This window comes from Pipistrellus hanaki (assembly GCF_964339955.1).
Source record: "Pipistrellus hanaki genome assembly, chromosome: 4".
Taxonomy (NCBI): domain Eukaryota; kingdom Metazoa; phylum Chordata; class Mammalia; order Chiroptera; family Vespertilionidae; genus Pipistrellus; species Pipistrellus hanaki.
Genome location: NC_140506.1, coordinates 30,430,819 through 30,444,239, shown reverse-complemented (window position 1 = coordinate 30,444,239; position 13,421 = coordinate 30,430,819). Strand labels below are relative to the sequence as shown.

Here is a 13,421-nt window from a genome sequence, read left to right as displayed (position 1 = left end):
CAATTAACTAAAGCTTTTTAAGTCTCCAGAGATTAATAGGGCACCCAAAGAATCCATTTGCTGCAGCCAGGATCCTTATCTTTTCCTAGAAAACTGAGAGTAAGTCTATTCTAGTCACAAAAAGATATCCCAGTATGCCTCTTAAACCAGTTCCAAAATCTTCAGGGATGGGGAAGTCAAATATTTTTCTGTTAGCCTTGTCAAGGAGATTCATTTTTAGATTACGGGTTTATTGCTGGCTAATACAAACAAAAACAACCTACCCTCCACATCCCACCACCAGATACACAAAGGTTCTACTAGTAGAATTCCTCTTAAGGTTTGGCATTCCAAGGACATCATTCTCAGGAGGATAGACACATGGTCCAAACTTTGGGATTATGCAAACTACGTAACTTCAATACGGAAAAATACAGCTGCATCAAAATTACTGTACTCACACTAAAATGGAGCTACAACATTATCTTCATAAGAAACTTATCCATGTGGACAAAAGTACTGATTCTTGAACAATTTAATCAAAATAAATGATAATGGAGCCCTGGCCGGGGTGGCTCAGTTGGTTGGAGTGTTGTCCCATAAAACAAAGGGTTATAGGTTCGATTACCGGTCAGGGCACATACCTAGGTTTCAGGGCATATACGAGAAGCAATCAATTGATGTTTCTCTCTTACATCTATGTTTCTCTGCCTCTTTTCCCCTTACAACCCCCCCCTTCTTCTCTCTCCCCCCCACCTCTTCTTTGCCTCTCCCCCTCACTCTTCCCTTTCCCTGCCTCTCTCTCTCTCAAAAACAAACAAAATCAATAAAAACATATTCTTGGGTGAGGATTAAAAAAAAAAAGATAATGGAGTACAACCCAATCATATATATGGCTAATATCAAAGTGTCCCCTCAGGAGTTTGACCAAGAAACCGGGAGTTTGATCGCTTGCTATGATATGTGCTGACCACCAGGGGGCGACACGGAACGAAGGAAGGCCCTGGCCAGCAGCCAGAAGGCCCCAATCCGCCCTGATCGCCAGCCATGCCTAGTGACCCTACCCATACATCAATTTCATGCATCAGGCCTCTAGTAGGTAAATAAATGTGTAAGCAAGTGAATCAACAAAATCTGGTGAGAAAGAAAATGTTTGCAGTTTCAAAAAAAAAAACTATCCTAAAATATCTAATTACAAATGAGTTGAGATTACCTTCACATAGATGTCTAGCAGTTATAACCCTTACACACACAATCAATGAATACAGCAGTGGACAGCTGGAACTACCTACAACCTAGTAAGATGCAAAGAGAAGAATGCAGTACCACTTCCAGGATAACCGTGTCGAAGATCTAATACAAATCTAGTCATGAAACGTAATCAAAGATATACTCATAAGAATATCAGGGAAGTGCAAATTTAGGGATAGTCTACAAAATAACTTGATCTATAATCTTCAAAAGTGTCAAGACCCTGGAAGTAAATGCAGAAATTGTTCCAGACTAAAGATTAAAGAAATATGACAGCTAAATGTAATGCATGGTTCTAAACTGGATCCTTTTGCTCTAAAAGAATGGGACACAACTGGTGAAATCTATGCATTCTTTATTAACTTCCTAATTCTGATTGTTACGAAGTAATTCTGTATGAGAACGCCCTTATTTACTGTAGGAAATAAAGTATTGGGGGTTAACGATGTTTCTTGTGGACAACTTACTGTCAAGTAGTTCAGAACAAAAATGTTCTTTGTTCTATGCTTCCAACTTTCCTATATGTTATTGCTCCAAACTTTAAAAGATGAAAAAAAGAATTACAAAAAAAAAAAATTATACCAGTACTAAAATCCTGGGAGTGGTATATCCACAGATGAGAACAGAAAGGAATTGGTTACATCAGTGGTCGGCAAACTCATTAGTCAACAGAGCCAAATATCAACAGTACATGATTGAAATTTCTTTTGAGAGCCAAATTTTTTAAATGTAAACTTCTAACGCCACTTCTTCAAAACAGACTCGCCCAGGCCGTGGTATTTTGTGGAAGAGCCACACTCAAGGGGCCAAAGAGCCGCAATTTGCCAACCACTGGGTTAGCTAATACAAAATGAATTGGGGGCTGGGGGGAGGGGGATGATAATAAAGCACAACACATCCGAGGAACCAGATACACAAAACAAGCATAAAGTGGGATCTCCAAAAGAAGGGTAAGTTTTCTTAACAAGGAGGATTGGGAGCAGTGTGTCCCGGGCAGTCAGCCAGGTAATAAAACCACAGAACAGCTGCCATGTTTAAGGCCTCCACCACAGCTCTCTATTATACTGTAGGTAGAGAAACTTGGGCAGTATAATTGTGAAAACAGGAGAATATTATGTCCTGAGGGACAAGAAACGTGTTAGAGGACAAGGAACCCAAATACCATTAGCTAAATAAACCAAAGCCAGAAGAATAGGGATTCACTTAGGTGGAGGAAATATACTTAAATAACCAATATGGTATAGTCTGGACCATAACATGAAACTTGAACCACCACCACAACAAAATCTAACATCTGAGGAAAAAACAAAAGCGTGATAGGTATACTAAGTACAATAAGATCAAATTTTCAAATTTCTTTTCAAACACTATATGTATAATGTTGGATTTTCTTTATATATTTCAACCAAAACATATTGCAAGATTGAATGTACAAGTGAATATGACAAATCAAGCTGTTTTCTAATCAACCATGCATAAGGGCCTTGCAGAAATATATAACAATGCCACACTTTTTGCTTAAAATTTGTTTTGAAAAATAGTTATTTTTAAGATAGTGTTATGCATAGTTTATTGTTATTTTAAATTCAAATTTTAACATTTCTAATACGGGAAATATAATATAACCCACATAAACCAAACTTGGTGTTTCTCAGTAATTTGAAAGAATATAAGGAGATCCCAAGACCTTAGGGCTATTTTCTTCTAATTATACTATGCTATAATAGTGTCTCTTTTTAAGGACAAATGAAATACATAAAGCACTGTGTTCCAAAGCAAGTTGTCCAAGACTACCTTGTTTTCAAAGTTTTCAGTCTTTGTTCCTTTTTGATGCTTTTCAGTCTTTTTTACTTTATGATGCTGTCAAACTGTCTCCTCACCCCATCTGGTACACCAAAAAGGCAGGAAACACTGTGTACAAAATTAAATGGGCTCTGCGTAAGGATGGCCTTGTGAATGAAGTCCTCAGACATCATTATGCCTGTTTTGATTTCTTAGATGTCTTTTTATTTTCTAGTTTTTCTACTACATCCTCTACCTAAAGTCATAGAAATAACCTCCATGTAAGTAGGTTCTTCTTTTATTAACTTTTTTATTGTCTTACATGCTATCATTTATTTATAAAGCCTGGCAAGGCCTTCTTCATCCAATGGCACTTGGAACAAAATTCACTGTGCTTGTTTCATAAAAACAGACAAAGAAAGGCAATTTCAAATTTTAGGAACACTGACAGAGAAGACATCTAACTTTGAGAGATAAGACTGGAAGATAAAGAACAAAATGCAGAAGGTAGGTACAGAGATAAAAAGTTTGTGTGTTTTAAGAGGCCAAACACATAAAATAAGAATAGGTGGTTGTAGAGTCTTAACAACCTGATCTTAGCAAAAGTACAAATAAAAACAAAACATATTAATACCAGATTAAAATACTGGTATATAAACTGAGTTGGAATGCAAATGGGATATTCAGTCCATAACAACCTGATCTTAGCAAAAGTACAAATAAAAGCAAAACATATTAATAAATACCGGATTAAAATACTGGTATATAAACTGAGTTGGAATGCAAATGGGATATTCAGAATTACCCAGGGCTGACAAAATAAACTTTATCTACTCCTGTTTTAAACATTTTTTTTTTTTTTAGGTGATAAACATGGACTAATAAAGTTTAGAAGAGGGGAAGGACAAAATATAATTAAGAAACATCAGCTGAACATAGAGAAAATAGGGGAAGTAAATAAAGCTAAAATAGAAGAAGTAAATGAAGCTAACTAAAAATAGGAAACTAAAGGAATTAGTAAAAAAAAAAAAAAAGTGGAAAAGATTTTTTTCTTACAAGAAGGAAACATAAAATAGAAAGGTAAACCAAAACATGAATGTAGTATGGTTCAATAATTAGTGATAATAGGCACCAAAAAAAAAAAAAAGCAAATAATGTGGAATAAATCAAAGATTAGTGAAAAGCAGAAGTGCTGGGCTTATTTCCTTAGAAAATTCAAAAGCAAATATAATAGAGCAACAATTCATGTACACATTTTCTATTTAAGAGCAAATAATATGCACTCAAAAACGGAATAACCTATTGTGAACAATATGTTGTCAGAACAGGAAATCTTTAGGGCTTTTATCCAGTGTTCCCAGAAAAAAACAAAGCATGTAACAGAAATGGATGGGAAAGAGTCAAAAGCAAGAAACATGTTAAAAAATTCTAGCTAAGTAACAATTACATAAAAAAGTGCTTTGCCATCCAAAACCAGTAAAACTCTAAAAAAGGTTATCTATAAGCAATTATTGATACTTAAGATAAGTGCCTAAATGTTCATCTAATTTTCTGAAAAGTTAAATGGGTTTATTAAAGTATGATATTCTTTACTATCAAGAGCTCAGCACCAATATTTCTAAAGTAGCTGAATTTTAGAGACTTACTGATGATAAATGTAAAATGTGTATAGTTATTACATACAATAAAATGTTGTTTTCCATGTAAGCTAGAAAAATACATGAGAAATTTGCTACAGTTTCTCAAACAGTTGACTGACATCATATTTGAATTAATTACTTGAAGGATTAAGTTTATCACTATTGAAAACTAGCACCTTCAAAAAACAGTTCTATTAAATGTAATTTTATGCAATATAAGCAAATACTGGAAATACTCTAGATCTGACTATTTACCCTAAGAAAACCCACACAAATACTAAGAATATCCAAAATTTAAAGTCATTTTGAAATACTTTATCACCTTTTTAAATTTTTTTGCAAACCACTGTCACATTTAAACAAGGCTTTGAAAATATTTACACTGTGACAATAATAAAAGGCCTAATATTCATTACGTTAATTCAGTGTTAAACTAACAAAATAAGTAATCCACAAAGTAAATTTTTCCTTTCAGGGGGAGGGGCTGGGAGGCATTCATGGCAACTACAACGATGAATATCTCGCTTCCAAAAAACGTGTCTCTGCTTTGAGTGCTGCAATACTTTTCATATGTAAAATTTACTTAGTGCAGAGAAACATCTTCGGAAAGTGATAATTCTCTATAAAAGACTTGCTCCATTAAGGCTTTGTTGCTCGGAGGCCAACAATAGGCCATATAAGGAAACTGGGGTTCAATGCCATCTATTCTGTTCCACTCTTTCAGGTGCCCAAGAATAACCTTTCCCTGCCTACGGATATGTTCCAAAATCATAAAGTAGACCAGTTATGCACTTAAATTCCTTGATAAGGCTACTTTGGCTTAAAGGAATTTCTGAGTGGCTCCCAAATCTTACCAACTTAAAAAAAAAAAAAAAAATTTCCCCCCCCTAGAAACTAAGCTCTGAGGGGGGAAAAATAGAAATATACACTAACAAACAGTTAAAAAAGAATTCCATTCTGAAATGTACTTACTAAATAACAAAGGACAAGCCGTGAAATAATTTGACCCTGCTCTTTAAGACCTTTTTTTTTCTTTGAACTTAAGCCAACAGTTTTTCTTGGGGAAGCATGGACAAACCAAACAATGTATACTTAAGATATACCTACCCACAGGATATCAAAATTTATAGAATAACTAATCAAAGGCACCGTATTATCTTTCACCTCCTTTTACCTCAAAAGTGGGGGGGGGGGGGGGGGAGATAAACTTTAAAAGATCCCACTGAAGAAACACTCGCTGTTTGCTGCGAACAAAACTAGTTGGATGGTGAAGACCGCCCACTGGTGCAGAAGTGTTCGTAGCTCTGACTGGTGGAATGTCTCCCGGGCTTCACTGACTCCTGCCCCCAGAGTAGGGCGCCTCTGTCAGTTCTTTAGGTTGAACACAAAAATGTAAACACTGTGCCATTACCAAAGCACAGCTGCTGACCGGCCAGCAGGATTCCCAGGGAAATCATTTCAAGCGTCTTAACTTCCCTTCCTGTATGTTGTTCTCAGCTGCAGAGAAGTCCTAACAAACCCACCCACTTTACAAGAGTTCTTCTTTTTTCAGTATAACTCTCTTTATCCATAACACTACTCCTTCCTCCCCCCCCCCCACTAAGTCAATTACACAGAAAAATCCAGCACACACTGCTTTCCATTAATTAACCGAACGATTATTACAAGGTTCTGAATGCCTGAAAGGAACCAGATCCTGAAGAAATATGTTACCTATCTAGAAAAAACAATTAAGAATGGCTTTGTCTGTTTGCTTATAAAAATCCAATGGGACATATGTATAAGGATTAGAACTAACAAAAAAACAAAACAAAACAAACTAGTATGTAGGATTCAACGCAAACGCCAGATAATCGGTCACACCATGAACAAACGCGGCAGCCATCTCACCAGCAGCCAAGCCCTGGCTGCAGCCAGCCGCCTACCTAACTTTCTCCCGCAGCAGAAGGCGCCAGGCTCAGCAACTTAACAAATAAAAAAAAATACGTATGTGCCCTGTGTATGTATTCCGGAAAAGTGCAACTTCTGGACCTAGCGCCGAACAAAGGCAGCCTTTCTTCCCATTGCCTGCAAGTTTTCGTCCCACCGCATTCTTGGGCGACCTCTGCTGAGATCCCGGAGTCCGACGGTGGAGGTGGAGGTGGCCGGGGGTGGGGATGGGATCTGGGTGGGGGTGGGATCGGGGGGGACCCATTATCCTCTTTAGCACCTAAAACACTACCCAGTTCGACCACCGCAAAGGAGAGACGAGGACAGCCCGGGGAGGAAAAGTAAGAACCAACGCTCCCTCCTGCCCGGAGCCGTGAGGCTCGCACACACCGCCCCGCCAGTTACCTCTCGGCCGGACGGCGTCGCGGGGCGGCTCTCTCCGGGCTCCGCCAGACATGACTTCCTCCGCCGCCGCCGCCGCCGGGCCGCGGCCGGGCCTCTCGGGCGCGGGGAGCGGATGCGGGCGGCGGCCTCCCGCGGTCGGTCGGTCGGTCGGTCGGGAGCGCGGGCTGCGGCGGCGGCGGCGGCGGGGCGGGGGCTGGGAAAGGGGTTGGCGTCCGGTCCTCGACTTTTGCAGGAGTTTCCCAGCCCCGACGACGATCTCCGCCGGAAAATAAAAACCAAAAAAAAAAAAAACTTTTCACTCGTGACACCGCCCGGAATTACCGTGCGAAACTCACTTCCGGCCTCGGCGCGCGAGCGGCGGGATCCTGCTCGGTCCGGGGGAACCCGGAAAACCAGCGCCGCGCGGGGAGGGGGCGGCGGCGGCCTCGGCCCGGGCGCCCGGCTCTCCCGGCGGCGGCGGCGGCGGGGCCCGGCCGCGGGGGGCACGGACGCCGCGGCGGGGGGATCGCGGCCGCGCTAGGCCGCCGCCTCCGGCTCCGCGCCGTCCCCGGAGCAGCCGGGCGGCGGGGTTATTGTCTCCACCGCGCCTGCCGCGCCCTTCGCCGTGCCGCCGCCGCCGCGCGGGGCCGAGGGGCCGTCGGTCGGGCCGCCCGATCGTCCTCCCGTGCGGCCCGCCCCGCCCCGCCTTCCCCACCACTCGCTCTCTTGTCCCGCTCCCGGTTTCCCGCCGCCGGGCCTCCGCTCCCTCCTTGTCCTTCTTCCCGGCGGCGCGGCTCCCCCGGGAAGCGCAGGGGAGGGAGGGCGGGCGCGAGGGCGGGAGGGGGCGGCGGCTGCGTCTCCTCACGAGCTCGCGGGGCCGCGACGGGGGCCGAGGCTGCGTCCCGCGCCGCCGCGCCACACTCACTCGAGCGAGAGAGCGCGAGGGGCGGGGAGGGGAGGGGAGCCGGGGAGGGGGCCGGGCGGAGGGAGGTGCTGCCTCCCAGGCTCCGCGGCGGCGGCTCGGCCGGGGGCGGGGGGCGGGGGCGGGGAGGCGGCTGCGCGCGGCGGCGGGGGGCGGGGCGGCCTCCCGCGGGGCGCCCCCTCCGCCCACGGCCGGCCCGGGGCGCGCGGGCCAGTCACCGCGCGGGGGCGGGGCGGCGCGGCCCACGGCGGCGGCGGCTCCGGGGCCCGGGGCGGCGGAAGCTGGGCTTGAGGGGCGCGTCTTGCGCCCCCTTCCCTCCTCCCCTGCCCCGCTCGCTCCTGGGCCGCCCAAGGTGGGGGATGCTGAGGCCCCCGGCCGCCCCGGGAGGCGGGGAGCCCGGGATCGGAGCCCCCGCAGGCCCCCGCCGGCCGCGGGAGAGTCCCCGTGGGTCCGCGGCGGGAGCTCGGGTCCCAGTCGGGGCCGCGGTGAGGCTGCAGGTACCTCCGCCGCCCTCCCCGGCGGCCTCCGATGGCCCGGGGAACCGAAGACCAGGGCGCAGCGCCCCGCCGCTTCCCACGCCGGCCCCGGCCCCGAGCTCCCCGCGCCCCGGGCCGCCGGGGTCCTCCCCCCTGAGTCCCCCCACCCGACCTCCCCCCGGCGGGCGGCGGACCAAGCTGCGGCCCGGGGGGCGGGGAGGACGGGCCGCGGACCCGCCTGGAGGTGGCAGCGCCTTTGTTAGAGGAAAGCCGCGCTCCGGAGGCGCCGCCGGCCCCCTTCGCTCCGCCCGGCAGCGCCGGCGTGTTTACTGCAGAGAAGGCGCTCAACGCTTTCTGTCAACACACAGATGGCAGAAAACGCGCCTCCGCTGTCACATTGCCGTTTTCGCAGTCGCTGCTGGAAATTCATGTTCACGGAGCAGTCGGCCTGGTTTCACCCCGAGCAGGAACGTTCCTGGCTTCGGCACACCCCCCGCCCCCGGCTCTGCGGTGCTTAACCGAGTGCGGGGACGGTAATTACTCTGCGTGTCCCTAAGGCGCCGCCGCTTCAGTCCTTCCGCCTGTGTCCCAGAGATAAAGCCACATCGCCAAGTTCGAATAAAGAGCTGTGCTCGCCCTGCAGAGGATGTCTGACTGGCATCCAAACACCAAGTCCATAGGAATTATTTGCCACACTATGAGTTGTGCCCTGCTGACAAAACACTTGAAATACTTCCCAAAGGTATTCAAGACCTGGTTAGGGGTGGGAGCATGGTCACTTCACTTCCAGAACTGCTGGGATGAGCACAGGCAGTTCCTTCTCCCAGAGCAGAGGTTGAAGGTCCTCTCCCTGGGAGGACCAGAGTGCTGAGGCTCATTCAGGGCTGACCTGGAGGTGAGAGCCCTGAAGCAGAAGCCAGGAAGTGAAACGGCAGCCAGGGATGCTAGCACTACCAGGCTAAGTTGTTTTGTGTGAATATGAGTCTTGGGCATTGTATCAGTTCTAAAGTTAGCATATCGTATTTTAAATCTGCACACGGAAGATTTCCTGCTCCGCTGTCAACAACTGGTTTGAGGTGACCAGACTCAAGGGTAGAGCTCTGGACGGAAAGGTCACTGTCCTAAAGCATCCCTTACCAGCCCCCTTAGGAGCCTGGAACTCCAGCCTCAGGTGGATGCCATACTTCTTTAAATGTGACATCATAGACTCAAATCTAACTTGCCCCACGCCTACCCCCAACCTAAATAAATAGGACCTGCGCTGGCCCTAGCCTGTTTTTAAAGTTAAACTCATTTACGGGACCAACCCTATCATTTACACTAGAAAAGTCCTATAACCAAAAGTCCCTACTCCAGCTCCCCTGATATTTTACCATTAGAGTTTAATCCCTCGGCCTATTTCTCTAGCACAAAGCCATAATCCAGGGAAAGATAATATTTTAAGCCTTACTAGTTATTTATACCTAATTCATCAGATTGTCTCCCCAAAGCAGCTTCTGATGGAGGGGATATAACGATGACATATGCTGGATGCCGAGTAGGTAGTAGAGGGAAAAGGTGGTTTAACTTTGGGGGCAATATATGGAGAGCACAGACGTATAGACATGAAGTGCCCCCCATTTGATACTTACACTGTAAGAAAGTTCCAAAACACTGGCTTTATAGGATGGCAGATAAACTATTTGACAAACATTTCTTTTCAAACCCCTTGGTAGGGTATCTTCAGCAGGAACCCTGCATCTGTGCTCATACAAAATGGTGACATAACAGCTCTATGATCAGGGTATTCAATAATCAGAAGTAATGATTCGTCTTTGTTATTCATCACTCACTACTTAGTTCTAACTCACATGAACAGTGCATACATATACAGCCAAATCTTCCATTTGTTCTTTTTTTTTTTTTTTTTTTTTTTTTTTTTTTAACAAATGTGTGCTTTACAGATTAGTTTTCTTTGAGAAACTTCCCATAGTTGAACTAAGAAGGACTTCACAGTTTCAATTATGATTAAAAGGAGAACTAAAACCTCACCTTAAACAAGGCTGTTTAACTGTGATTCTGCAATGCTAAACTGAACTCCAGGGCCACCTTAGAGAGTAAGCTACTAAATATCTGGTTGATGGTAGAGCTTAATCTTCCAAATTACGATTCTCTAAATACTTTCTCTAAACAATTCTCTGTGAAAGACAGGGAATTCTTTCTTTGGGATTCCCCTTCCCAAAGGCTGGATTCAGGAGGGGAATTACCGTCTACTGGAGATAAGCCACATAACTGAAGTAAAGCCTGAAGGCCTTGGCCATTCCAGGGGAGGCACAGCATCCGTGAGAGCTGGGGAGGACGTTTCTCAGCAGAGAGCCTATCCACTGTTTCTAAAGGTGCTCCTGTCACTGCCCCATGCCACCCAAGCAGCCGCACGGAAGCAATGTGGAGACCACGTTAGCAGAGGAGAAATTTAGAATGATCGTTCTTTTCTCCCTTTCTCACCACCTCGTAAAGAACTGGTTACCTGCCGAAACCGGTTTGGCTCAGTGGATAGAGCGTCCGTCTGCGGACTGAAAGGTCCCAGGTTCGATTCCGGTCAAGGGCATGTACATTGGTTGCGGGCACATCCCTGGAAGGGGGTGTGCAGGAGGCAGCTGGTTGATGTTTCTCTCCCATCAATGTTTCTAGCTCTCTGTCCCTCTTTCTCTCCCTTCCTCTCTGTAGAAAATCAATAAAATATTAAAAAGAACTGGTTACCTAAAACCAAACTGGTTACCTAAAACACGATGCAGTAGTGTTTGGGAAAAGTTAATATTCTGGCTAGATTAGGGTTAGATTTCTTTTATAAAAAGGTCTAGAAGCATTGGATCAGATCAAAACACATTATAATATGTATTTTTCATAGGGATTGACTTCCCTATTTTCACTTCCATGTTAGCCCCTAGATAGAAATGGCAGGAGGTTAGGGTGACAAGTGTGTGGGAAAGGGATGCTAGGGCTCAAGAAAGGCAGTACATGCAAGAATTAAAATTAAAGATTTTGTAATACTTTTGGGATGAAATCATCCCTCCCACAGCATGTTTCTGCCTTTCATTTTTTAAATATATATTTTTATTAATTTTAGAGAGAAAGGGAGAGGGGGAGAGAGATAGAAACATCAATTATAAAAGAGAATCATTGATTGGCTGCCTCCTGCACCCCCCCCCCCCCCCCCGACTAGGGATCAAGCCTGTATGTGCTTGACCAGAATCGAACCCAGGCATGTGCCCTTGATCAGAATCGAACCCAGGACCCTTCAGTCTGCAGGCTGACACTCTATCCACTGAGCCAAACCAGCTAGGGCCAGACATATTTTCAAAAATATTTTATAAATCACAAGGAAGCTGCCTCTATTTGTGAAAAGTTTTATGAAAAGTTTTGAAATTGTTTTTCCCCTAGTATAAGCTCGATAACCTTTTTTTTTTTTTCCTATCAGACATTTTGTAGCCTATCATAGTTAAATTTTTTTCAGATGTCTTATACAGTAGTTTTGTAAGTGTGGAGAAAATAAATAATGCATAGTGATTATTTGTGTGATCTCTGAAGAAAGATGGCTTGACTTCAAAAGCTGGCTACTGAGTGACTTGGGCAAGTTCCTGGACCTTTATAAACATAAACTTAAGCTTCTTCTTCTCTAGAATGGGGACTACAATATTAATAGCTTTGTCGATTATTGGGAGGACTACATGGGACAATGCTCATAAAGTGCTTGGCAGACTCCAAAGTGTTAGCTATTGTTAATAGTGCACTTTCACATGCACTGGCAGGCCCGGCTGGCATGGCTCAGTGGTTGAGCATCAACCTATGAACCAGGAGAACATGGTTCGATTCCCAGTCAGGGCACACACAGCTTCATCCCGAGTAGGAGGTTTGCAGGAGGCAGCTGATCAATGATTCTCTCTCATCATTGATGTTCTGTCTTTCCCTTTCCCTTCTTCTCTGAAATCAATGAAAATATATATATTTTTAAATGCACTGACAGTATATACCATGTTTCCATCATATAGTGTATCATCCACATTAGAACACTTTTGAGAGTTAATTAATAGACATTAATAATAATTACACAGGGACAACATATGTAAAACTAGGACAACTGCAGCAAATAGCCTATATATTACCTTCTACTGATCTACTTCCCATCTCAAATTTTCCCTGGTATGAATCATAATCTATTTCAATATGTAGACTTTTTCTAAATCATAATAGTATTAAATCAATGAAAGAAAAGGTTAAATACTACTGCCTACTTTCCTTCAATGCAGGCTTTCACTTAAGAATATTATCTTTTTGTGAGTAACAAAACCGCTTTTCCTACTTAGTTAAGCTGACATAATAGCTTTACTTTTTTTTTCTATAGTATTTTGTCTTAAAAAAACCAAAACTGTTCAGCATCAAATCTGCCATGCAAATAGCCAATATGTAGGCATCAAGCATACTCAGAGGTATAGTAAGAGGCTAAATGCTCTGCTCTAAGATGTTACATAAAACTGTTTTTTAGTAAAGCATGCCATTTCTATTTGAAAGTAAGAGTAAATCGTTGTTGATGGTGACCATATCATAATCAGAATACTGGATAAATCTCACCCAAATCTGGTTTAATAAGTGTTTGTAAAATACTTCTCAGTTGGATTTTCTAAAATAATTCTAGATATATATTCATACTCATATTTTCCGCAGTTGGAAATATATTTTCTGGGAATAAATGGCAAATTTCCTTCAAAAATGCTGATCTGAGTAATAACATATTTTTTATGTTTTCTCTCTCTTCTGTTTTCCCTAGTCTAATCCCCTTGTTTTTAATGCTATTAAGTTAATGTCAACCATCAGATCAATCATATAGTATTTTAGTTTACTTCATTTTTAATTTTCTTGTTCTTTCAGTTTTTCTCTAAAATTGACACTAAGTTTCTCTTCCTTCTACCTTTGGAAATTCCCTCTGAGGGTTTTTGTTTTCTTATACAAAACTTTACATAGTATTTTTTCATATCTCCTGCCATATAACATACCAAGCTAGTTATGGAAATGTCACTTTCC

The 13,421-nt window shown here is 44.1% G+C and overlaps 1 protein-coding gene across 16 annotated transcripts in view; it reads right to left on the bottom strand.

The window, feature by feature from the left end:
- ERBIN (erbb2 interacting protein) overlaps positions 1-7,471 on the bottom strand; it is a 96,020-nt gene extending 88,549 nt beyond the window's left edge. For 15 of the 16 annotated variants that reach the window (XM_084880801.1, XM_084880804.1, XM_084880802.1 and 12 more), the window contains exon 1: positions 6,987-7,257. The gene's annotated coding sequence lies outside the window, so the exon portion shown is untranslated. Of the gene's footprint in view, positions 1-6,986 lie in introns of all 16 variants that reach the window. The other variant, XM_084880800.1, reaches the window with a different exon arrangement.
- Positions 7,472-13,421: the final 5,950 nt, after the last annotated feature.